General features: G+C 44.3%; 21 non-coding genes across 21 annotated transcripts; all 21 read right to left on the bottom strand.

The window, feature by feature from the left end:
* Positions 1 to 227: 227 nt before the first annotated feature.
* On the bottom strand, positions 228 to 300 carry trnav-cac (transfer RNA valine (anticodon CAC)). Its single transcript has one exon. It is a non-coding gene; the product is annotated as a tRNA-Val (tRNA).
* Positions 301 to 522: 222 nt separating this feature from the next.
* On the bottom strand, positions 523 to 595 carry trnav-aac (transfer RNA valine (anticodon AAC)). The gene has a single exon. It is a non-coding gene; the product is annotated as a tRNA-Val (tRNA).
* A 1,109-nt stretch (positions 596 to 1,704) lies between these two features.
* trnav-cac (transfer RNA valine (anticodon CAC)) lies at positions 1,705 to 1,777 on the bottom strand. The gene has a single exon. It is a non-coding gene; the product is annotated as a tRNA-Val (tRNA).
* A 1,051-nt stretch (positions 1,778 to 2,828) lies between these two features.
* On the bottom strand, positions 2,829 to 2,901 carry trnav-cac (transfer RNA valine (anticodon CAC)). The gene has a single exon. It is a non-coding gene; the product is annotated as a tRNA-Val (tRNA).
* Positions 2,902 to 3,123: 222 nt separating this feature from the next.
* On the bottom strand, positions 3,124 to 3,196 carry trnav-aac (transfer RNA valine (anticodon AAC)). Its single transcript has one exon. It is a non-coding gene; the product is annotated as a tRNA-Val (tRNA).
* A 1,022-nt stretch (positions 3,197 to 4,218) lies between these two features.
* Positions 4,219 to 4,291, bottom strand: trnav-cac (transfer RNA valine (anticodon CAC)). Its single transcript has one exon. It is a non-coding gene; the product is annotated as a tRNA-Val (tRNA).
* Positions 4,292 to 4,505: 214 nt separating this feature from the next.
* Positions 4,506 to 4,578, bottom strand: trnav-aac (transfer RNA valine (anticodon AAC)). Its single transcript has one exon. It is a non-coding gene; the product is annotated as a tRNA-Val (tRNA).
* A 1,049-nt stretch (positions 4,579 to 5,627) lies between these two features.
* trnav-cac (transfer RNA valine (anticodon CAC)) lies at positions 5,628 to 5,700 on the bottom strand. The gene has a single exon. It is a non-coding gene; the product is annotated as a tRNA-Val (tRNA).
* A 222-nt stretch (positions 5,701 to 5,922) lies between these two features.
* trnav-aac (transfer RNA valine (anticodon AAC)) lies at positions 5,923 to 5,995 on the bottom strand. Its single transcript has one exon. It is a non-coding gene; the product is annotated as a tRNA-Val (tRNA).
* A 1,022-nt stretch (positions 5,996 to 7,017) lies between these two features.
* trnav-cac (transfer RNA valine (anticodon CAC)) lies at positions 7,018 to 7,090 on the bottom strand. The gene has a single exon. It is a non-coding gene; the product is annotated as a tRNA-Val (tRNA).
* Positions 7,091 to 7,304: 214 nt separating this feature from the next.
* trnav-aac (transfer RNA valine (anticodon AAC)) lies at positions 7,305 to 7,377 on the bottom strand. Its single transcript has one exon. It is a non-coding gene; the product is annotated as a tRNA-Val (tRNA).
* A 4,198-nt stretch (positions 7,378 to 11,575) lies between these two features.
* On the bottom strand, positions 11,576 to 11,648 carry trnav-cac (transfer RNA valine (anticodon CAC)). The gene has a single exon. It is a non-coding gene; the product is annotated as a tRNA-Val (tRNA).
* A 222-nt stretch (positions 11,649 to 11,870) lies between these two features.
* Positions 11,871 to 11,943, bottom strand: trnav-aac (transfer RNA valine (anticodon AAC)). Its single transcript has one exon. It is a non-coding gene; the product is annotated as a tRNA-Val (tRNA).
* A 2,481-nt stretch (positions 11,944 to 14,424) lies between these two features.
* trnav-cac (transfer RNA valine (anticodon CAC)) lies at positions 14,425 to 14,497 on the bottom strand. The gene has a single exon. It is a non-coding gene; the product is annotated as a tRNA-Val (tRNA).
* A 1,059-nt stretch (positions 14,498 to 15,556) lies between these two features.
* trnav-cac (transfer RNA valine (anticodon CAC)) lies at positions 15,557 to 15,629 on the bottom strand. Its single transcript has one exon. It is a non-coding gene; the product is annotated as a tRNA-Val (tRNA).
* Positions 15,630 to 15,851: 222 nt separating this feature from the next.
* Positions 15,852 to 15,924, bottom strand: trnav-cac (transfer RNA valine (anticodon CAC)). The gene has a single exon. It is a non-coding gene; the product is annotated as a tRNA-Val (tRNA).
* Positions 15,925 to 16,983: 1,059 nt separating this feature from the next.
* Positions 16,984 to 17,056, bottom strand: trnav-cac (transfer RNA valine (anticodon CAC)). The gene has a single exon. It is a non-coding gene; the product is annotated as a tRNA-Val (tRNA).
* Positions 17,057 to 19,245: 2,189 nt separating this feature from the next.
* On the bottom strand, positions 19,246 to 19,318 carry trnav-cac (transfer RNA valine (anticodon CAC)). The gene has a single exon. It is a non-coding gene; the product is annotated as a tRNA-Val (tRNA).
* Positions 19,319 to 20,377: 1,059 nt separating this feature from the next.
* trnav-cac (transfer RNA valine (anticodon CAC)) lies at positions 20,378 to 20,450 on the bottom strand. The gene has a single exon. It is a non-coding gene; the product is annotated as a tRNA-Val (tRNA).
* Positions 20,451 to 20,664: 214 nt separating this feature from the next.
* trnav-aac (transfer RNA valine (anticodon AAC)) lies at positions 20,665 to 20,737 on the bottom strand. The gene has a single exon. It is a non-coding gene; the product is annotated as a tRNA-Val (tRNA).
* A 4,198-nt stretch (positions 20,738 to 24,935) lies between these two features.
* Positions 24,936 to 25,008, bottom strand: trnav-cac (transfer RNA valine (anticodon CAC)). Its single transcript has one exon. It is a non-coding gene; the product is annotated as a tRNA-Val (tRNA).
* Between the last annotated feature and the right edge of the window lie 93 nt (positions 25,009 to 25,101).

Here is a 25,101-nt window from a genome sequence, read left to right as displayed (position 1 = left end):
AAAAGCCACTTGACTTGACTTGACTTGACTTAATCGTCCGCTCTGTCAAAGACACACAGCCTTTATTCAGCGACTACCCTGGCGTAATCTTTTGTTTTTTTGTCTCTTTTGTCTATTTGTGCCATTCTGTGATTTCAGGTTGTTTTACTGAGCAAGCATTCGTAAGAACTTAGTCAACCCACTGACACAGCTTGAGTGTGCATGTCATCTTAAAATAACAACAAGAGTGTTTCTGCCTGGTTTCGAACCAGGGACCTTTCGCGTGTGAGGCGAACGTGATAACCGCTACACCACAGAAACCGGCCACTTTGACAAACTTCTTCAGAGCGTAGCTTCCCAGCAAAGTGAATAAAACAGTCGCGGAAGATTACTCCTAAGGGGCTTTGGGATGAGAAGATCTTTATGGAACTTTGTAGTACTAAAACCAAAAGTGTTGCCTTTCTCATTGTTAGAACTGAGACAACCCCTTTTACAAGACACTCCAACTAGGCTGACTGTGCAGATAATAATCGACAGCAACCGTGTTTCTGCCTGGTTTCGAACCAGGGACCTCTCGCGTGTTAGGCGAGTGTGATAACCACTACACTACAGAAACTGGCCACGTAGGGTGTCAATTCCAGAGGGTAGCATCTCATCACAAAGCGACACATCATCATGCAAGGTCGAGTCTAAGGGGCTTTCAAACCTCCTAGTGCACAATAGGTACTTTCTCAGCTTAATGGGGACCATGCTCATATGTAGAGGCTGATCGGTCCAACGCTATGCCAGTGCAGTGTGGAGAGGAGATTGAAGCTCTTGTAATTGACATCCTAGGGCTGCTGCTGCAAGTGCAGCTAATTGTCATGGGAGAAATTCTCTATTTCGATTAATAGTATGTGGTCGGCTTGTCCAAACTAAGGCTGTTTAGAAATTGGTTCTTAACTTTCTTCAGTAGTCTCGCAAAACGACGACTATTGCAATAGGTTTACTGGTCGGCACTGTCTTAGGTTTTGTGTCCTGTCCTGTGTTATTTTGTGTTGTCCATCTACACTGTCTGTCATTACTGTTTTTCATCTGCACTGTTTGCACAAGGTTGAACTCGATGCACTTTACATAGCTTGTGTTGTTTTGTAGCACCTTGGTTCTGGAGGAACGTTATCTCGTTTCTACTGTGTACTGTGTACCACTGTGTATAGTAGAAATGACAATAAAAGCCACTTGACTTGACTTGACTTAATCGTCCGCTCTGTCAAAGACACACAGCCTTTATTCAGCGACTACCCTGGCGTAATCTTTTGTTTTTTTGTCTCTTTTGTCTATTTGTGCCATTCTGTGATTTCAGGTTGTTTTACTGAGCAAGCATTCGTAAGAACTTAGTCAACCCACTGACACAGCTTGAGTGTGCATGTCATCTTAAAATAACAACAAGAGTGTTTCTGCCTGGTTTCGAACCTGGGACCTTTCGCGTGTGAGGCGACGTGATAACCGCTACACCACAGAAACCGGCCACTTTGACAAACTTCTTCAGAGCGTAGCTTCCCAGCAAAGTAAATAAAACAGTCATGAAAGATTACTTCTAAGGGGCTTTGGGATGAGAAGATCTTTATGGAACTTTGTAGTACTAAAACCAAAAGTGTTGCCTTTCTCATTGTTAGAACTGAGACAACCCCTTTTACAAGACACTCCAACCAGGCTGACTGTGCAGATAATAATAGACAGCAACCGTGTTTCTGCCTGGTTTCGAACCAGGGACCTTTCGCGTGTGAGGCGAACGTGATAACCGCTACACCACAGAAACCGGCCACGTAGGGTGTCAATTCCAGAGGGTAGTATCTAACCACAAAGCGACACATCATCATGCAAGGTCGACTCTAAGGGGCTTTCAAACCTCCTAGTGCACAATAGGTACTTTCTCAGCTTAATGGGGACCATATGCTCATATGTAGAGGCTGATCGGTCCAACACTATGCCAGTGCAGTGTGGAGAGGAGATTGAAGCTCTTGTAATTGACATCCTAGGGCTGCTTCTGCAAGCGCAGCTATTTATCATGGGAGAAAGTCTCAATTTCGATTAATAGTATGTGGTCGGCTTGTCCAAACTAAGGCTGTTTAGAAATTGGTTCTTAACTTTCTTCAGTAGTCTCGCATAACCCTTTTTCGACATGCTGTTTGCCATATCGCGTGCACCAAGAATAGGGCATGCAATGCAGGAAAGGGACTCCTCAACAGATAGTCAACACTGAAATTGAACGACCACTATTGCAACTTTAGCCAGTAATCATTCCACTGCAATTGCACTTTATACATGCCGGACATTCAAATGCAGTATACTGTTTACATGCTGCTTTTTTTGCACCTTTGGCACACTTGACTGTACTGTACTGTAAAATAGTATACAATAGGTTTACTGGTCGGCACTGTCTTAGGTTTTGTGTCCTGTCCTGTGTTATTTTGTGTTGTCCATCTACACTGTCTGTCATTACTGTTTTTCATCTGCACTGTTTGCACTAGGTTGAACTCGATGCACTTTACATAGCTTGTGTTGTTTTGTAGCACCTTGGTTCTGGAGGAACGTTATCTCGTTTCTACTGTGTACTGTGTACCACTGTGTATAATAGAAATGACAATAAAAGCCACTTGAATTGACTTGACTTAATCGTCCGCTCTGTCAAAGACACACAGCCTTTATTCAGCGACTACCCTGGCGTAATCTTTTGTTTTTTTGTCTCTTTTGTCTATTTGTGCCATTCTGTGATTTCAGGTTGTTTTACTGAGCAAGCATTCGTAAGAACTTAGTCAACCCACTGACACAGCTTGAGTGTGCATGTCATCTTAAAATAACAACAATAGTGTTTCTGCCTGGTTTCAAACCAGGGACCTTTCGCGTGTGTGGCGAACGTGATAACCGCTACACCACAGAAACCGGCCACTTTGACAAACTTCTTCAGAGCGTAGCTTCCCAGCAAAGTGAATAAAACAGTCGCGGAAGATTACTCCTAAGGGGCTTTGGGATGACAAGATCTTTATGGAACTTTGTAGTACTAAAACCAAAAGTGTTGCCTTTCTCATTGTTAGAACTGAGACAACCCCTTTTACAAGACACTCCAACCAGGCTGACTTTGCAGATAATAATGGACAGCAACAGTGTTTCTGCCTGGTTTCGAACCAGGGACCTTTCGCGTGTTAGGCGAATGTGATAACCACTACACTACAGAAACTGGCCACGTAGGGTGGCACTTTCAGAGGGTAGCATCTAACCACAAAGCGACACATCATCATGCAAGGTCGACTCTAAGGGGCTTTCAAACCTCCTAGTGCACAATAGGTACTTTCTCAGCTTAATGGGGACCATGCTCATATGTAGAGGCTGATCGGTCCAACGCTATGCCAGTGCAGTGTGGAGAGGAGATTGAGACTCTTGTAATTGACATCCTAGGGCTGCTGCTGCAAGTGCAGCTATTTATCGTGGTCGTGGTCGGCTTGTCCAAACAAAGGCTGTTTAGAAATTGGTTCTTAACTTTCTTCAGTAGTCTCGCATAACCCTTTTTCGACATGCTGTTTGCCATATCGCGTGCACCAAGAATAGGGAATGCAATGCAGGAAAGGGACTCCTCAACAGATAGTCAAAACTGAAATTGAACGACGACTATTGCAACTTTAGCCAGTAATCATTCCACTGCAATTGAACTGTATACATGCCGGACATTCAAATGCACTATACTGTTTACATGCTGCTTTTTTTGTACCTTTGGCACACTTGACTGTACTGTACTGTAAAATAGTATACAATAGGTTTACTGGTCGGCACTATCTTAGGTTTTTTGTCCTGTCCTGTGTTATTTTGTGTTGTCCGTCTACACTGTCTGTCTATACTGTTTTTCATCTGCACTGTTTACACTAGGTTGAACTCGATGCACTTTACATAGTTTGTGTTGTTTTGTAGCACCTTGGTTCTGGAGGAACGTTATCTCGTTTCTACTGTGTACTGTGTACCACTGTGTATAGTAGAAATGACAATAAAAGCCACTTGACTTGACTTGACTTAATCGTCCGCTCTGTCAAAGACACACAGCCTTTATTCAGCGACTACCCTGGCGTAATCTTTTGTTTTTTTGTCTCTTTTGTCTATTTGTGCCATTCTGTGATTTCAGGTTGTTTTACTGAGCAAGCATTCGTAAGAACTTAGTCAACCCACTGACACAGCTTGAGTGTGCATGTCATCTTAAAATAACAACAAGAGTGTTTCTGCCTGGTTTCGAACCAGGGACCTTTCGCGTGTGAGGCAAACGTGATAACCGCTACACCACAGAAACCGGCCACTTTGACAAACTTCTTCAGAGCGTAGCTTCCCAGCAAAGTGAATAAAACAGTCGCGGAAGATTACTCCTAAGGGGCTTTGGGATGAGAATATCTTTATGGAACTTTGTAGTACTAAAACCAGAAGTGTTGCCTTTCTCATTGTTAGAACTGAGACAACCCCTTTTACAAGACACTCCAACCAGGCTGACTGTGCACTGACAGCAACAGTGTTTCTGCCTGGTTTCGAACCAGGGACCTTTCGCGTGTTAGGCGAATGTGATAACCACTACACTACAGAAACTGTCCACGCAGGGCGTCACTTTCAGAGGGTAGCATCTAACCACAAAGCGACACATCATCATGCAAGGTCGACTCTAAGGGGCTTTCAAACCTCCTAGTGCACAATAGGTACTTTCTCAGCTTAATGGGGACCATGCTCATATGTAGAGGCTGATCGGTCCAACGCTATGCCAGTGCAGTGTGGAGAGGAGATTGAAGCTCTTGTAATTGACATCCTAGGGCTTCTTCTGCAAGCGCAGCTATTTATCATGGGAAAAAGTCTCAATTTCGATTAATAGTATGTGGTCGGCTTGTCCAAACTAAGGCTGTTTAGAAATTGGTTCTTAACTTTCTTCAGTAGTCTCGCATAACCCTTTTTCGACATGCTGTTTGCCATATCGCGTGCACCAAGAATAGGGCATGCAATGCAGGAAAGGGACTCCTCAACAGATAGTCAACACTGAAATTGAACGACGACTATTGCAACTTTAGCCAGTAATCATTCCACTGCAATTGCACTTTATACATGCCGGACATTCAAATGCAGTATACTGTTTACATGCTGCTTTTTTTGCACCTTTGGCACACTTGACTGTACTGTACTGTAAAATAGTATACAATAGGTTTACTGGTCGGCACTGTCTTAGGTTTTGTGTCCTGTCCTGTGTTATTTTGTGTTGTCCATCTACACTGTCTGTCATTACTGTTTTTCATCTGCACTGTTTGCACTAGGTTGAACTCGATGCACTTTACATAGCTTGTGTTGTTTTGTAGCACCTTGGTTCTGGAGGAACGTTATCTCGTTTCTACTGTGTACTGTGTACCACTGTGTATAATAGAAATGACAATAAAAGCCACTTGACTTGACTTGACTTTATCGTCCGCTCTGTCAAAGACACACAGCCTTTATTCAGCGACTACCCTGGCGTAATCTTTTGTTTTTTTGTCTCTTTTGTCTATTTGTGCCATTCTGTGATTTCAGGTTGTTTTACTGAGCAAGCATTCGTAAGAACTTAGTCAACCCACTGACACAGCTTGAGTGTGCATGTCATCTTAAAATAACAACAAGAGTGTTTCTGCCTGGTTTCGAACCAGGGACCTTTCGCGTGTGAGGCGAACGTGATAACCGCTACACCACAAAAACCGGCCACCTTGACAAACTTCTTAAGAGCGTAGCTTCCCAGCAAAGTGAATAAAACAGTCGCGGAAGATTACTCCTAAGGGGCTTTGGGATGACAAGATCTTTATGGAACTTTGTAGTACTAAAACCAAAAGTGTTGCCTTTCTCATTGTTAGAACTGAGACAACCCCTTTTACAAGACACTCCAACCAGGCTGACTGTGCAGATAATAATGGACAGCAACAGTGTTTCTGCCTGGTTTCGAACCAGGGACCTTTCGCGTGTTAGGCGAATGTGATAACCACTACACTACAGAAACTGGCCACGTAGAGTGGCACTTTCAGAGGGTAGCATCTAACCACAAAGCGACACATCATCATGCAAGGTCGACTCTAAGGGGCTTTCAAACCTCCTAGTGCACAATAGGTACTTTCTCAGCTTAATGGGGACCATGCTCATATGTAGAGGCTGATCGGTCCAACGCTATGCCAGTGCAGTGTGGAGAGGAGATTGAGACTCTTGTAATTGACATCCTAGGGCTGCTGCTGCAAGTGCAGCTATTTATCGTGGTCGTGGTCGGCTTGTCCAAACAAAGGCTGTTTAGAAATTGGTTCTTAACTTTCTTCAGTAGTCTCGCATAACCCTTTTTCGACATGCTGTTTGCCATATCGCGTGCACCAAGAATAGGGAATGCAATGCAGGAAAGGGACTCCTCAACAGATAGTCAAAACTGAAATTGAACGACGACTATTGCAACTTTAGCCAGTAATCATTCCACTGCAATTGAACTGTATACATGCCGGACATTCAAATGCACTATACTGTTTACATGCTGCTTTTTTTGTACCTTTGGCACACTTGACTGTACTGTACTGTAAAATAGTATACAATAGGTTTACTGGTCGGCACTATCTTAGGTTTTTTGTCCTGTCCTGTGTTATTTTGTGTTGTCCGTCTACACTGTCTGTCTGTACTGTTTTTCATCTGCACTGTTTGCACTAGGTTGAACTCGATGCACTTTACATAGCTTGTGTTGTTTTGTAGCACCTTGGTTCTGGAGGAACGTTATCTCGTTTCTACTGTGTACTGTGTACCACTGTGTATAGTAGAAATGACAATAAAAGCCACTTGACTTGACTTGACTTAATCGTCCGCTCTGTCAAAGACACACAGCCTTTATTCAGCGACTACCCTGGCGTAATCTTTTGTTTTTTTGTCTCTTTTGTCTATTTGTGCCATTCTGTGATTTCAGGTTGTTTTACTGAGCAAGCATTCGTAAGAACTTAGTCAACCCACTGACACAGCTTGAGTGTGCATGTCATCTTAAAATAACAACAAGAGTGTTTCTGCCTGGTTTCGAACCAGGGACCTTTCGCGTGTGAGGCGAGCGTGATAACCGCTACACCACAGAAACCGGCCACTTTGACAAACTTCTTCAGAGCGTAGCTTCCCAGCAAAGTGAATAAAACAGTCGCGGAAGATTACTTCAAAGGGGCTTTGGGATGACAAGATCTTTATGGAACTTTGTAGTACTAAAACCAAAAGTGTTGCCTTTCGCATTGTTAGAACTGAGACAACCCCTTTTACAAGACACTCCAACCAGGCTGACTGTGCACTGACAGCAACAGTGTTTCTGCCTGGTTTCGAACCAGGGACCTTTCGCGTGTTAGGCGAATGTGATAACCACTACACTACAGAAACTGGCCACGTAGGGTGTCAATTCCAGAGGGTAGCATCTAACCACAAAGCGACACATCATCATGCAAGGTCGACTCTAAGAGGTTTTCAAACCTCCTAGTGCACAATAGGTACTTTCTCAGCTTAATGGGGACCATGCTCATATGTAGAGGCTGATCGGTCCAACGCTATGCCAGTGCAGTGTGGAGAGGAGATTGAAGCTCTTGTAATTGACATCCTAGGGCTGCTGCTGCAAGTGCAGCTATTTATCATGGGAGAAATTCTCTATTTCGATTAATAGTATGTGGTCGGCTTGTCCAAACTAAGGCTGTTTAGAAATTGGTTCTTAACTTTCTTCAGTCTTCTTTTCCTTTCGGCTGCTCCCTTTCAGGGGTCGCCACAGCGAATCATGTGCCTCCATCTAACTCTGTCCTCTGCATCCTCTTCTCTCACACCAACTAACTTCATGTCCTCCCTCACTACATCCATAAATCTCCTCTTTGGTCTTCCTCTAGACCTCCTGCCTGGCAGCTCCAACCTCAGCATCCTTCTACCGATATATTCACAGTTTCTCCTCTGAACATGTCCAAACCACCTCAATCTGGCCTCTCTGACTTTATCTCCAAAACATCTAACATGAGCTGTCCCTCTGATGTACTCATTCCTGATCCTGTCCATCCTCGTCACTCCCAAAGAGAACCTCAACATCTTAAGCTCTGCAACCTCCAGCTCTGCCTCCTGTCTTTTCTTCAGTGCAACAGTCTCTAAGCCGAACAACATTGCTGGTCTCACCACCGTCTTGAACACCTTTCCTTTCATTCTCGCTGATACTCTTTTATCACACAACACACCTGACACTTTTCTCCACCCGTTCCAACCTGCCTGCACTCGCCTCTTCACCTCTTTTCCACACTCACCGTTGCTCTGAACCGTTGACCCTAAATACTTAAAGTCCTGCACCTTCTTCACCTCTGCTCCCTGTAACCTCACCGTTCCACCTGGGTCCCTCTCATTCACACACATGTATTCTGTCTTGCTGCGGCTAAGCTTCATTCCTCTGTTTTCCAGAGCAGACCTCCACTTCTCTAGATTTTCCTCCACCTGCTCCCTGCTCTCACTACAAATAACAATGTCATCTGCAAACATCATAGTCCAGGGAGATTCTTGTCTAACCTCATCTGTCAGTCTGTCCATCACCAGAGCAAACAAGAAGGGGCTCAAAGCCGATCCTTGATGCAGACCCACCTCCACCTTGAACTCCTCTGTCACACCTACAGCACACCTCACCACTGTCTTACAGCTCTCATACATGTCCTGCACCACTCTAACATACTTCTCTGCCACTCCAGACGTCCTCATACAATACCACAGCTCCTCTCTCGGCACCCTGTCATACGCTTTTTCTAAATCTACGAAGACACAATGCAACTCCCTATGACCCTCTCTGTACTTCTCCATCAGCGTCCTCAAAGCAAATACTGCATCTGTTGTACTCTTTCTAGGCATGAAACCATATTGCTGCTCACAAATGTTCACCTCTGCCCTTAGCCGAGCTTCCACTACTCTTTCCCACAACTTCATTGTGTGACTCATCAGCTTTATTCCTCTGTAGTTGCCACAGCTCTGCGCATCTCCCTTGTTCTTAAAAATTGGTACCAGTACACTTTTCCTCCAGTCCTCTGGCATCCTCTCACTCTCCAAGATCTTGTTAAACAAACTAGTCAAAAACTCTACTAGACACTTCCATACCTCCACAGGTATGTCATCAGGACCAACTGCCTTTCCACTCTTCATCCTCTTCAATGTCCTCCTCACTTCACTCTTACTAATCTTTGCTACTTCCTGCTTCACAACAGTCACCTCTTCTACTCTTCGTTCCCTTTCATTTTCCTCGTTCATCAACTCTTCAAAGTACTCCTTCCATCTTCCCATCACACTACTGGCACCTGTCAATACATTTCCATCCTTATCTTTAATCACCCTAACCTGCTGCACATCCTTTCCATCTCTATCTCTTTGTCTGGCCAACCTGTACAAATCCACCTCTCCCTCTTTAGTGTCCAACCTAGCATACAAGTCCTCATATGCTCTTTGTTTGGCCTTTGCCACCTCTATCTTCACCTTACGCTGTATCTCCCTGTACTCCTGTCTACTCTCTTCAGTCCTCTCAGTGTCCCACTTCTTCTTAGCTAACCTCTTTCTCTGTATACACTCCTGAACTGCCTCGTTCCACCACCAAGTCTCCTTGTCCGCTTTCATCTTTCCAGATGACACACCGAGTACCCTCCTACCTGTCTCCCTGATCAAATTAGCTGTAGTAGTCCAGTCATCTGGAAGTACCTCCAAACCACCCAGAGTCTGTCTCAGCTCCTCCCTGAAAACTAAACGACATTCTTCCTTTTTCAACTTCCACCACTTCGTCCTCTGCTCTGCCTTAATCCTCCTTATCTTCCTCACCACCAGCATCATTTTGCACACCACCATCCTGTGTTGTCTGGCTACACTCTCCCCTACCAATGCTTTACAGTCACTGATCTCTTTCAGATTACAACGTCTACATAAGATGTAGTCTACCTGAGTGCTTCTCCCTCCGCTCTTGTACGTCACCCTATGTTCCTGCCTCTTCTGAAAGAAAGTGTTTACTACAGCCATTTCCATTCTCTTTGCAAAGTCAACCACCATCTGACCTTCTGCGTTCCTGTCCTGAACACCAAACCTGCCCATAACAGTCTCATCACCTCTGTTCCCTTCACCTACATGCCCATTGAAATCTGCACCAATGACAACTCTCTCACCTCTGGGGATGCTCTGCATCACTTCATCTAACTCACTCCAGAATTTCTCCTTCTCATCTAACTCACATCCTACCTGTGGGGCATAACCACTCACAACATTGAACATCACCCCTTCAACTTCCAGCTTCAGGCTCATCAACCTGTCTGATACTCTTTTCACCTCTAGAACATTCCTCACAAAATCCTCTTTCAATATAACTCCTACTCCATTTCTCTTCCTATCTGACCCATGGTAAAACAACTTGAACCCTGCTCCTAAGCTTCTAGCCTTGCTACCTTTCCACCTGGTCTCCTGGACACACAGTATGTCCACCTTCCTTCTCTGCATCATGTCGATCAACTCCCTAGCCTTCCCTGTCATAGTACCAACATTCAAAGTCCCTACTGTCAGTCCTACATTCTTAGCTTTCCTCTTCTCTCTCTGCCTACGAACACACCTTCCTCCTCTTCTTCTTCGTCTTCGACCAACAGTAGTCCAATTTCCACCGGTACCCTGTAGGTCAACAGCACCGGTGGCGGTCGTTGTTGACCCGGGCCCCGACCGATAAGGTATGGAAGCCTTTGTCACGATTCGCATGTTTGATTTGGCATGTGTTTTACGTCGGATGCCCTTCCTGCCACAACCCTCTGCATTTATCCAGACTTGGGACTGGCACAAGAAGACACTGGCTTGTGCCCCCTTGCGGTTACATTTCTTAACTTTCTTCAGTAGTCTCGCATAACCCTTTTTCGACATGCTGTTTGCCATATCGCGTGCACCAAGAATAGAGAATGCAATGCAGGAAAGGGACTCCTCAACAGATAGTCAAAACTGAAATTGAACGACGACTATTGCAACTTTAGCCAGTAATCATTCGACTGCAATTGCACTGTATACATGCCGGACATTCAAATGCACTATACTGTTTACATGCTGCTTTTTTTGTACCTTTGGCACACTTGACTGTACTGTACTGTAAAATAGTATACAATAGGTTTACTGGTCGGCACTATCTTAGGTTTTTTGTCCTGTCCTGTGTTATTTTGTGTTGTCCGTCTACACTGTCTGTCTGTACTGTTTTTCATCTGCACTGTTTACACTAGGTTGAACTCGATGCACTTTACATAGTTTGTGTTGTTTTGTAGCACCTTGGTTCTGGAGGAACGTTATCTCGGTTCTACTGTGTACTGTGTACCACTGTGTATAGTAGAAATGACAATAAAAGCCACTTGACTTGACTTGACTTGACTTAATCGTCCGCTCTGTCAAAGACACACAGCCTTTATTCAGCGACTACCCTGGCGTAATCTTTTGTTTTTTTGTCTCTTTTGTCTATTTGTGCCATTCTGTGATTTCAGGTTGTTTTACTGAGCAAGCATTCGTAAGAACTTAGTCAACCCACTGACACAGCTTGAGTGTGCATGTCATCTTAAAATAACAACAAGAGTGTTTCTGCCTGGTTTCGAACCAGGGACCTTTCGCGTGTGAGGCGAACGTGATAACCGCTACACCACAGAAACCGGCCACTTTGACAAACTTCTTCAGAGCGTAGCTTCCCAGCAAAGTGAATAAAACAGTCGCGGAAGATTACTCCTAAGGGGCTTTGGGATGAGAAGATCTTTATGGAACTTTGTAGTACTAAAACCAAAAGTGTTCCCTTTCTCATTGTTAGAACTGAGACAACCCCTTTTACAAGACACTCCAACTAGGCTGACTGTGCAGATAATAATAGACAGCAACCGTGTTTCTGCCTGGTTTCGAACCAGGGACCTCTCGCGTGTTAGGCGAGTGTGATAACCACTACACTACAGAAACTGGCCACGTAGGGTGTCAATTCCAGAGGGTAGCATCTCACCACAAAGCGACACATCATCATGCAAGGTCGAGTCTAAGGGGCTTTCAAACCTCCTAGTGCACAATAGGTACTTTCTCAGCTTAATGGGGACCATGCTCATATGTAGAGGCTGATCGGTCCAACGCTATGCCAGTGCAGTGTGGAGAGGAGATTGAAGCTCTTGTAATTGACATCCTAGGGCTGCTGCTGCAAGTGCAGCTAATTGTCATGGGAGAAATTCTCTATTTCGATTAATAGTATGTGGTCGGCTTGTCCAAACTAAGGCTGTTTAGAAATTGGTTCTTAACTTTCTTCAGTAGTCTCGCAAAACGACGACTATTGCAATAGGTTTACTGGTCGGCACTGTCTTAGGTTTTGTGTCCTGTCCTGTGTTATTTTGTGTTGTCCATCTACACTGTCTGTCATTACTGTTTTTCATCTGCACTGTTTGCACTAGGTTGAACTCGATGCACTTTACATAGCTTGTGTTGTTTTGTAGCACCTTGGTTCTGGAGGAACGTTATCTCGTTTCTACTGTGTACTGTGTACCACTGTGTATAGTAGAAATGACAATAAAAGCCACTTGACTTGACTTGACTTAATCGTCCGCTCTGTCAAAGACACACAGCCTTTATTCAGCGACTACCCTGGCGTAATCTTTTGTTTTTTTGTCTCTTTTGTCTATTTGTGCCATTCTGTGATTTCAGGTTGTTTTACTGAGCAAGCATTCGTAAGATCTTAGTCAACCCACTGACACAGCTTGAGTGTGCATGTCATCTTAAAATAACAACAAGAGTGTTTCTGCCTGGTTTCGAACCTGGGACCTTTCGCGTGTGAGGCGACGTGATAACCGCTACACCACAGAAACCGGCCACTTTGACAAACTTCTTCAGAGCGTAGCTTCCCAGCAAAGTAAATAAAACAGTCATGAAAGATTACTTCTAAGGGGCTTTGGGATGAGAAGATCTTTATGGAACTTTGTAGTACTAAAACCAAAAGTGTTGCCTTTCTCATTGTTAGAACTGAGACAACCCCTTTTACAAGACACTCCAACCAGGCTGACTGTGCAGATAATAATAGACAGCAACCATGTTTCTGCCTGGTTTCGAACCAGGGACCTTTCGCGTGTTAGGCGATTCCAGAGGGTAGTATCTAACCACAAAGCGACACATCATCATGCAAGGTCGACTCTAAGGGGCTTTCAAACCTCCTAGTGCACAATAGGTACTTTCTCAGCTTAATGGGGACCATATGCTCATATGTAGAGGCTGATCGGTCCAACACTATGCCAGTGCAGTGTGGAGAGGAGATTGAAGCTCTTGTAATTGACATCCTAGGGCTGCTTCTGCAAGCGCAGCTATTTATCATGGGAGAAAGTCTCAATTTCGATTAATAGTATGTGGTCGGCTTGTCCAAACTAAGGCTGTTTAGAAATTGGTTCTTAACTTTCTTCAGTAGTCTCGCATAACCCTTTTTCGACATGCTGTTTGCCATATCGCGTGCACCAAGAATAGGGCATGCAATGCAGGAAAGGGACTCCTCAACAGATAGTCAACACTGAAATTGAACGACCACTATTGCAACTTTAGCCAGTAATCATTCCACTGCAATTGCACTTTATACATGCCGGACATTCAAATGCAGTATACTGTTTACATGCTGCTTTTTTTGCACCTTTGGCACACTTGACTGTACTGTACTGTAAAATAGTACACAATAGGTTTACTGGTCGGCACTGTCTTAGGTTTTGTGTCCTGTCCTGTGTTATTTTGTGTTGTCCATCTACACTGTCTGTCATTACTGTTTTTCATCTGCACTGTTTGCACTAGGTTGAACTCGATGCACTTTACATAGCTTGTGTTGTTTTGTAGCACCTTGGTTCTGGAGGAACGTTATCTCGTTTCTACTGTGTACTGTGTACCACTGTGTATAATAGAAATGACAATAAAAGCCACTTGAATTGACTTGACTTAATCGTCCGCTCTGTCAAAGACACACAGCCTTTATTCAGCGACTACCCTGGCGTAATCTTTTGTTTTTTTGTCTCTTTTGTCTATTTGTGCCATTCTGTGATTTCAGGTTGTTTTACTGAGCAAGCATTCGTAAGAACTTAGTCAACCCACTGACACAGCTTGAGTGTGCATGTCATCTTAAAATAACAACAATAGTGTTTCTGCCTGGTTTCGAACCTGGGACCTTTCGCGTGTGAGGCAACGTGATAACCGCTACACCACAGAAACCGGCCACTTTGACAAACTTCTTCAGAGCGTAGCTTCCCAGCAAAGTGAATAAAACAGTCACGGAAGATTACTCCTAAGGGGCTTTGGGATGAGAAGATCTTTATGGAACTTTGTAGTACTAAAACCAAAAGTGTTGCCTTTCTCATTGTTAGAACTGAGACAACCCCTTTTACAAGACACTCCAACCAGGCTGACTGTGCAGATAGTAATAGACAGCAACCGTGTTTCTGCCTGGTTTCGAACCAGGGACCTTTCGCGTGTGAGGCGAACGTGATAACCGCTACACCACAGAAACCGGCCACGTAGGGTGTCAATTCCAGAGGGTAGCATCTAACCACAAAGCGACACATCATCATGCAAGGTCGACTCTAAGGGGCTTTCAAACCTCCTAGTGCACAATAGGTACTTTCTCAGCTTAATGGGGACCATGCTCATATGTAGAGGCTGATCGGTCCAACGCTATGCCAGTGCAGTGTGGAGAGGAGATTGAAGCTCTTGTAATTGACATCCTAGGGCTGCTGCTGCAAGTGCAGCTATTTATCATGGGAGAAATTCTCTATTTCGATTAATAGTATGTGGTCGGCTTGTCCAAACTAAGGCTGTTTAGAAATTGGTTCTTAACTTTCTTCAGTAGTCTCGCATAACCCTTTTTCGACATGCTGTTTGCCATATCGCGTGCACCAAGAATAGGGAATGCAATGCAGGAAAGGGACTCCTCAACAGATAGTCAAAACTGAAATTGAACGACGACTATTGCAACTTTAGCCAGTAATCATTCCACTGCAATTGCACTGTATACATGCCGGACATTCAAATGCACTATACTGTTTACATGCTGCTTTTTTTGTACCTTTGGCACACTTGACTGTACTGTACTGTAAAATAGTATACAATAGGTTTACTGGTCGGCACTATCTTAGGTTTTTTGTCCTGTCCTGTGTTATTTTGTGTTGTCCGTCTACACTGTCTGTCTGTACTGTTTTTCATCTGCACTGTTTACACTAGGTTGAACTCGATGCACTTTACATAGTTTGTGTTGTTTTGTAGCACCTTGGTTCTGGAGGAACGTTATCTCGTTTCTACTGTGTACTGTGTACCACTGTGTATAGTAGAAATGACAATAAAAGCCACTTGACTTGACTTGACTTGACTTGACTTAATCGTGCGCTCTGTCAAAAACACACAGCCTTTATTCAGCGACTACCCTGGCGTAATCTTTTGTTTTTTTGTCTCTTTTGTCTATTTGTACCATTCTGTGATTTCAGTTTGTTTTACTGAGCAAGCATTCGTAAGAAATTGGTCAACCCACTGACACAGCTTGAGTGTGCATGTCATCTTAAAATAACAACAAGAGTGTTTCTGCCTGGTTTCGAACCAGGGACCTTTCGCATGTGAGGCGAACGTGATAACCGCTACACCACAGAAACCGGCCACTTTCACAAACTTCTTCAGAGCGTAGCTTCCCAGCAAAGTGAATAAAACAGTCGCGGAAGATTACTTCTAAGGGGCTTTGGGATGACAAGATCTTTATGGAACTTTGTAGTACTAAAACCAAAAGTGTTGCCTTTCGCATTGTTAGAACTGAGACAACCCCTTTTACAAGACACTCCAACCAGGCTGACTGTGCAGATAGTAATAGACAGCAACCGTGTTTCTGCCTGGTTTCGAACCAGGGACCTTTCGCGTGTGAGGCGAACGTGATAACCGCTACACCACAGAAACCGGCCACGTAGGGTGTCAATTCCAGAGGGTAGCATCTAACCACAAAGCGACACATCATCATGCAAGGTCGACTCTAAGGGGCTTTCAAACCTCCTAGTGCACAATAGGTACTTTCTCAGCTTAATGGGGACCATGCTCATATGTAGAGGCTGATCGGTCCAACGCTATGCCAGTGCAGTGTGGAGAGGAGATTGAAGCTCTTGTAATTGACATCCTAGGGCTGCTGCTGCAAGTGCAGCTATTTATCATGGGAGAAATTCTCTATTTCGATTAATAGTATGTGGTCGGCTTGTCCAAACTAAGGCTGTTTAGAAATTGGTTCTTAACTTTCTTCAGTAGTCTCGCATAACCCTTTTTCGACATGCTGTTTGCCATATCGCGTGCACCAAGAATAGGGAATGCAATGCAGGAAAGGGACTCCTCAACAGATAGTCAAAACTGAAATTGAACGACGACTATTGCAACTTTAGCCAGTAATCATTCCACTGCAATTGCACTGTATACATGCCGGACATTCAAATGCACTATACTGTTTACATGCTGCTTTTTTTGTACCTTTGGCACACTTGACTGTACTGTACTGTAAAATAGTATACAATAGGTTTACTGGTCGGCACTATCTTAGGTTTTTTGTCCTGTCCTGTGTTATTTTGTGTTGTCCGTCTACACTGTCTGTCTGTACTGTTTTTCATCTGCACTGTTTACACTAGGTTGAACTCGATGCACTTTACATAGTTTGTGTTGTTTTGTAGCACCTTGGTTCTGGAGGAACGTTATCTCGTTTCTACTGTGTACTGTGTACCACTGTGTATAGTAGAAATGACAATAAAAGCCACTTGACTTGACTTGACTTGACTTGACTTAATCGTGCGCTCTGTCAAAAACACACAGCCTTTATTCAGCGACTACTCTGGCGTAATCTTTTGTTTTTTTGTCTCTTTTGTCTATTTGTACCATTCTGTGATTTCAGTTTGTTTTACTGAGCAAGCATTCGTAAGAAATTGGTCAACCCACTGACACAGCTTGAGTGTGCATGTCATCTTAAAATAACAACAATAGTGTTTCTGCCTGGTTTCGAACCAGGGACCTTTCGCATGTGAGGCGAACGTGATAACCGCTACACCACAGAAACCGGCCACTTTCACAAACTTCTTCAGAGCGTAGCTTCCCAGCAAAGTGAATAAAACAGTCGCGGAAGATTACTTCTAAGGGGCTTTGGGATGACAAGATCTTTATGGAACTTTGTAGTACTAAAACCAAAAGTGTTGCCTTTCGCATTGTTAGAACTGAGACAACCCCTTTTACAAGACACTCCAACCAGGCTGACTGTGCAGATAATAATAGACAGCAACCGTGTTTCTGCCTGGTTTCGAACCAGGAACCTTTCGCGTGTGAGGCTACGTGATAACCGCTACACCACAGAAACCGGCCACGTAGGGTGTCAATTCCAGAGGGTACCATCTAACCACAAAGCGACACATCATCATGCAAGGTCGACTCTAAGGGGCTTTCAAACCTCCTAGTGCACATTAGGTACTTTCTCAGCTTAATGGGGACCATGCTCATATGTAGAGGCTGATCGGTCCAACGCTATGCCAGTGCAGTGTGGAGAGGAGATTGAAGCTCTTGTAATTGACATCCTAGGGCTGCTTCTGCAAGCGCAGCTATTTATCATGGGAGAAAGTCTCAATTTCGATTAATAGTATGTGGTCGGCTTGTCAAAACTAAGGCTGTTTAGAAATTGGTTCTTAACTTTCTTCAGTAGTCTCGCATAACCCTTTTTCGACATGCTGTTTGCCATATCGCGTGCACCAAGAATGTTGGGTTCTAATAACCACAACAGCGCTGATTACACCAGAAAGTACAGTTCTACAACAGTGAAATAAACACAGAAGTCGACTTTGTCTTTTACTTGCTGCAAGGGGAGCCGGCGGGTCTCAGTGACAGTTGCACTCACCCGAACACAGCCACTCCAAAGAGTATCTCCTTGCAAGCTCTTTTTATTGTAAACAGGACAGAACAGAGAAGGGTATGCCTTCACGTGATTGGACATTTCATGCATACATTACTTTTCTTTAAGTCAAACCATCTGGTTACTGAACAACCAGATATTCTCACCCAAGAAGGAATGTGGACACATGATGTATGTCCTGCTCTACAGGTCCTAAACTAGAAGATTCACAGAACAGGATGCACCTCCTGCTCTGTCCCAAGGGTAAACTAAATTAAGAAAGAATGTAGCGTAGAATACATACATCACACCAAGTTGACCATGTGAGTCCTGTGACCTACCACTCTTCACATAATGATAACAACACAAAGAATATAATATAGAATATAATAGAAAATATAACAAACTCCAACAAAGAATAGGGCATGCAATGCAGGAAAGCGACTCCTCTACAGATAGTCAACACTGAAATTGAACGACGACTATTGCAACTTTAGCCAGTAATCATTCCACTGCAATTGCACTTTATACATGCCGGACATTCAAATGCAGTATACTGTTTACATGCTGCTTTTTTTGCACCTTTGGCACACTTGACAGTACTGTACTGTAAAATAGTACACAATAGGTTTACTGGTCGGCACTGTCTTAGGTTTTGTGTCCTGTCCTGTGTTATTTTGTGTTGTCCATCTACACTGTCTGTCATTACTGTTTTTCATCTGCACTGTTTGCACTAGGTTGAACTCGATGCACTTTACATAGCTTGTGTTGTTTTGTAGCACCTTGGTTCTGGAGGAACGTTATCTCGTTTCTACTGTGTACTGTGTACCACTGTGTATAGTAGAAATGACAATAAAAGCCACTTGACTTGACTTGACTTAATCGTCCGCTCAGTCAAAGACACACAGCCTTTATTCAGCGACTACCCTGGCGTAATCTTTTGTTTTTTTGTCTCTTTTGTCTATTTGTGCCATTCTGTGATTTCAGGTTGTTTTACTGAGCAAGCATTCGTAAGAACTTAGTCAACCCACTGACACAGCTTGAGTGTGCATGTCATCTTAAAATAACAACAAGAGTGTTTCTGCCTGGTTTCGAACCTGGGACCTTTCGCGTGTGAGGCGACGTGATAACCGCTACACCACAGAAACCGGCCACTTTGACAAACTTCTTCAGAGCGTAGCTTCCCAGCAAAGTAAATAAAACAGTCATGGAAGATTACTCCTAAGGGGCTTTGGGATGAGAAGATCTTTATGGAACTTTGTAGTACTAAAACCAAAAGTGTTGCCTTTCTCATTGTTAGAACTGAGACAACCCCTTTTACAAGACACTCCAACCAGGCTGACTGTGCAGATAATAATAGACAGCAACCGTGTTTCTGCCTGGTTTCGAACCAGGGACCTTTCGCGTGTGAGGCGAACGTGATAACCGCTACACCACAGAAACCGGCCACGTAGGGTGTCAATTCCAGAGGGTAGCATCTAACCACAAAGCGACACATCATCATGCAAGGTCGACTCTAAGGGGCTTTCAAACCTCCTAGTGCACAATAGGTACTTTCTCAGCTTAATGGGGACCATGCTCATATGTAGAGGCTGATCGGTCCAACGCTATGCCAGTGCAGTGTGGAGAGGAGATTGAAGCTCTTGTAATTGACATCCTACGGCTGCTGCTGCAAGTGCAGCTATTTATCATGGGAGAAATTCTCTATTTCGATTAATAGTATGTGGTCGGCTTGTCCAAACTAAGGCTGTTTAGAAATTGGTTCTTAACTTTCTTCAGTAGTCTCGCATAACCCTTTTTCGACATGCTGTTTGCCATATCGCGTGCACCAAGAATAGGGAATGCAATGCAGGAAAGGGACTCCTCAACAGATAGTCAAAACTGAAATTGAACGACGACTATTGCAACTTTAGCCAGTAATCATTCCACTGCAATTGCAGTGTATACATGCCGGACATTCAAATGCACTATACTGTTTACATGCTGCTTTTTTTGTACCTTTGGCACACTTGACTGTACTGTACTGTAAAATAGTATACAATAGGTTTACTGGTCGGCACTATCTTAGGTTTTTTGTCCTGTCCTGTGTTATTTTGTGTTGTCCGTCTACACTGTCTGTCTGTACTGTTTTTCATCTGCACTGTTTACACTAGGTTGAACTCGATGCACTTTACATAGTTTGTGTTGTTTTGTAGCACCTTGGTTCTGGAGGAACATTATCTCGTTTCTACTGTGTACTGTGTACCACTGTGTATAGTAGAAATGACAATAAAAGCCACTTGACTTGACTTGACTTGACTTGACTTAATCGTACGCTCTGTCAAAGACACACAGCCTTTATTCAGCGACTACCCTGGCGTAATCTTTTGTTTTTTTGTCTCTTTTGTCTATTTGTGCCATTCTGTGATTTCAGGTTGTTTTACTGAGCAAGCATTCGTAAGAACTTAGTCAACCCACTGACACAGCTTGAGTGTGCATGTCATCTTAAAATAACAACAAGAGTGTTTCTGCCTGGTTTCGAACCAGGGACCTTTCGCGTGTGAGGCGAACGTGATAACCGCTACACCACAGAAACCGGCCACTTTGACAAACTTCTTCAGAGCGTAGCTTCCCAGCAAAGTGAATAAAACAGTCGCGGAAGATTACTTCAAAGGGGCTTTGGGATGACAAGATCTTTATGGAACTTTGTAGTACTAAAACCAAAAGTGTTGCCTTTCGCATTGTTAGAACTGAGACAACCCCTTTTACAAGACACTCCAACCAGGCTGACTGTGCACTGACAGCAACAGTGTTTCTGCCTGGTTTCGAACCAGGGACCTTTCGCGTGTTAGGCGAATGTGATAACCACTACACTACAGAAACTGGCCACGTAGGGTGTCAATTCCAGAGGGTAGCATCTAACCACAAAGCGACACATCATCATGCAAGGTCGACTCTAAGAGGTTTTCAAACCTCCTAGTGCACAATAGGTACTTTCTCAGCTTAATGGGGACCATGCTCATATGTAGAGGCTGATCGGTCCAACGCTATGCCAGTGCAGTGTGGAGAGGAGATTGAAGCTCTTGTAATTGACATCCTAGGGCTGCTGCTGCAAGTGCAGCTATTTATCATGGGAGAAATTCTCTATTTCGATTAATAGTATGTGGTCGGCTTGTCCAAACTAAGGCTGTTTAGAAATTGGTTCTTAACTTTCTTCAGTCTTCTTTTCCTTTCGGCTGCTCCCTTTCAGGGGTCGCCACAGCGAATCATGTGCCTCCATCTAACTCTGTCCTCTGCATCCTCTTCTCTCACACCAACTAACTTCATGTCCTCCCTCACTACATCCATAAATCTCCTCTTTGGTCTTCCTCTCGACCTCCTGCCTGGCAGCTCCAACCTCAGCATCCTTCTACCGATATATTCACAGTTTCTCCTCTGAACATGTCCAAACCACCTCAATCTGGCCTCTCTGACTTTATCTCCAAAACATCTAACATGAGCTGTCCCTCTGATGTACTCATTCCTGATCCTGTCCATCCTCGTCACTCCCAAAGAGAACCTCAACATCTTAAGCTCTGCAACCTCCAGCTCTGCCTCCTGTCTTTTCTTCAGTGCAACAGTCTCTAAGCCGAACAACATTGCTGGTCTCACCACCGTCTTGAACACCTTTCCTTTCATTCTCGCTGATACTCTTTTATCACACAACACACCTGACACTTTTCTCCACCCGTTCCAACCTGCCTGCACTCGCCTCTTCACCTCTTTTCCACACTCACCGTTGCTCTGAACCGTTGACCCTAAATACTTAAAGTCCTGCACCTTCTTCACCTCTGCTCCCTGTAACCTCACCGTTCCACCTGGGTCCCTCTCATTCACACACATGTATTCTGTCTTGCTGCGGCTAAGCTTCATTCCTCTGTTTTCCAGAGCAGACCTCCACTTCTCTAGATTTTCCTCCACCTGCTCCCTGCTCTCACTACAAATAACAATGTCATCTGCAAACATCATAGTCCAGGGAGATTCTTGTCTAACCTCATCTGTCAGTCTGTCCATCACCAGAGCAAACAAGAAGGGGCTCAAAGCCGATCCTTGATGCAGACCCACCTCCACCTTGAACTCCTCTGTCACACCTACAGCACACCTCACCACTGTCTTACAGCTCTCATACATGTCCTGCACCACTCTAACATACTTCTCTGCCACTCCAGACGTCCTCATACAATACCACAGCTCCTCTCTCGGCACCCTGTCATACGCTTTTTCTAAATCTACGAAGACACAATGCAACTCCCTATGACCCTCTCTGTACTTCTCCATCAGCGTCCTCAAAGCAAATACTGCATCTGTTGTACTCTTTCTAGGCATGAAACCATATTGCTGCTCACAAATGTTCACCTCTGCCCTTAGCCGAGCTTCCACTACTCTTTCCCACAACTTCATTGTGTGACTCATCAGCTTTATTCCTCTGTAGTTGCCACAGCTCTGCGCATCTCCCTTGTTCTTAAAAATTGGTACCAGTACACTTTTCCTCCAGTCCTCTGGCATCCTCTCACTCTCCAAGATCTTGTTAAACAAACTAGTCAAAAACTCTACTAGACACTTCCATACCTCCACAGGTATGTCATCAGGACCAACTGCCTTTCCACTCTTCATCCTCTTCAATGTCCTCCTCACTTCACTCTTACTAATCTTTGCTACTTCCTGCTTCACAACAGTCACCTCTTCTACTCTTCGTTCCCTTTCATTTTCCTCGTTCATCAACTCTTCAAAGTACTCCTTCCATCTTCCCATCACACTACTGGCACCTGTCAATACATTTCCATCCTTATCTTTAATCACCCTAACCTGCTGCACATCCTTTCCATCTCTATCTCTTTGTCTGGCCAACCTGTACAAATCCACCTCTCCCTCTTTAGTGTCCAACCTAGCATACAAGTCCTCATATGCTCTTTGTTTGGCCTTTGCCACCTCTATCTTCACCTTACGCTGTATCTCCCTGTACTCCTGTCTACTCTCTTCAGTCCTCTCAGTGTCCCACTTCTTCTTAGCTAACCTCTTTCTCTGTATACACTCCTGAACTGCCTCGTTCCACCACCAAGTCTCCTTGTCCGCTTTCATCTTTCCAGATGACACACCGAGTACCCTCCTACCTGTCTCCCTGATCAAATTAGCTGTAGTAGTCCAGTCATCTGGAAGTACCTCCAAACCACCCAGAGTCTGTCTCAGCTCCTCCCTGAAAACTAAACGACATTCTTCCTTTTTCAACTTCCACCACTTCGTCCTCTGCTCTGCCTTAATCCTCCTTATCTTCCTCACCACCAGCATCATTTTGCACACCACCATCCTGTGTTGTCTGGCTACACTCTCCCCTACCAATGCTTTACAGTCACTGATCTCTTTCAGATTACAACGTCTACATAAGATGTAGTCTACCTGAGTGCTTCTCCCTCCGCTCTTGTACGTCACCCTATGTTCCTGCCTCTTCTGAAAGAAAGTGTTTACTACAGCCATTTCCATTCTCTTTGCAAAGTCAACCACCATCTGACCTTCTGCGTTCCTGTCCTGAACACCAAACCTGCCCATAACAGTCTCATCACCTCTGTTCCCTTCACCTACATGCCCATTGAAATCTGCACCAATGACAACTCTCTCACCTCTGGGGATGCTCTGCATCACTTCATCTAACTCACTCCAGAATTTCTCCTTCTCATCTAACTCACATCCTACCTGTGGGGCATAACCACTCACAACATTGAACATCACCCCTTCAACTTCCAGCTTCAGGCTCATCAACCTGTCTGATACTCTTTTCACCTCTAGAACATTCCTCACAAAATCCTCTTTCAATATAACTCCTACTCCATTTCTCTTCCTATCTGACCCATGGTAAAACAACTTGAACCCTGCTCCTAAGCTTCTAGCCTTGCTACCTTTCCACCTGGTCTCCTGGACACACAGTATGTCCACCTTCCTTCTCTGCATCATGTCGATCAACTCCCTAGCCTTCCCTGTCATAGTACCAACATTCAAAGTCCCTACTGTCAGTCCTACATTCTTAGCTTTCCTCTTCTCTCTCTGCCTACGAACACACCTTCCTCCTCTTCTTCTTCGTCTTCGACCAACAGTAGTCCAATTTCCACCGGTACCCTGTAGGTCAACAGCACCGGTGGCGGTCGTTGTTGACCCGGGCCCCGACCGATAAGGTATGGAAGCCTTTGTCACGATTCGCATGTTTGATTTGGCATGTGTTTTACGTCGGATGCCCTTCCTGCCACAACCCTCTGCATTTATCCAGACTTGGGACTGGCACAAGAAGACACTGGCTTGTGCCCCCTTGCGGTTACATTTCTTAACTTTCTTCAGTAGTCTCGCATAACCCTTTTTCGACATGCTGTTTGCCATATCGCGTGCACCAAGAATAGAGAATGCAATGCAGGAAAGGGACTCCTCAACAGATAGTCAAAACTGAAATTGAACGACGACTATTGCAACTTTAGCCAGTAATCATTCCACTGCAATTGCACTGTATACATGCCGGACATTCAAATGCACTATACTGTTTACATGCTGCTTTTTTTGTACCTTTGGCACACTTGACTGTACTGTACTGTAAAATAGTATACAATAGGTTTACTGGTCGGCACTATCTTAGGTTTTTTGTCCTGTCCTGTGTTATTTTGTGTTGTCCGTCTACACTGTCTGTCTGTACTGTTTTTCATCTGCACTGTTTACACTAGGTTGAACTCGATGCACTTTACATAGTTTGTGTTGTTTTGTAGCACCTTGGTTCTGGAGGAACGTTATCTCGGTTCTACTGTGTACTGTGTACCACTGTGTATAGTAGAAATGACAATAAAAGCCACTTGACTTGACTTGACTTGACTTAATCGTCCGCTCTGTCAAAGACACACAGCCTTTATTCAGCGACTACCCTGGCGTAATCTTTTGTTTTTTTGTCTCTTTTGTCTATTTGTGCAATTCTGTGATTTCAGGTTGTTTTACTGAGCAACCATTCGTAAGAACTTAGTCAACCCACCGACACAGCTTGAGTGTGCATGTCATCTTAAAATAACAACAACAGTGTTTCTGCCTGGTTTCGAACCAGGGACCTTTCGCGTGTGAGGCGAACGTGATAACCGCTACACCACAGAAACCGGCCACTTTGACAAACTTCTTCAGAGCGTAGCTTCCCAGCAAAGTGAATAAAACAGTCGCGGAAGATTACTCCTAAGGGGCTTTGGGATGAG

This window comes from Channa argus, unplaced genomic scaffold (assembly GCF_033026475.1).
Source record: "Channa argus isolate prfri unplaced genomic scaffold, Channa argus male v1.0 Contig067, whole genome shotgun sequence".
Taxonomy (NCBI): domain Eukaryota; kingdom Metazoa; phylum Chordata; class Actinopteri; order Anabantiformes; family Channidae; genus Channa; species Channa argus.
The sequence above is the reverse complement of the archived record's forward strand: the minus strand, read 5'-3'. Positions and strand labels throughout refer to the sequence as shown.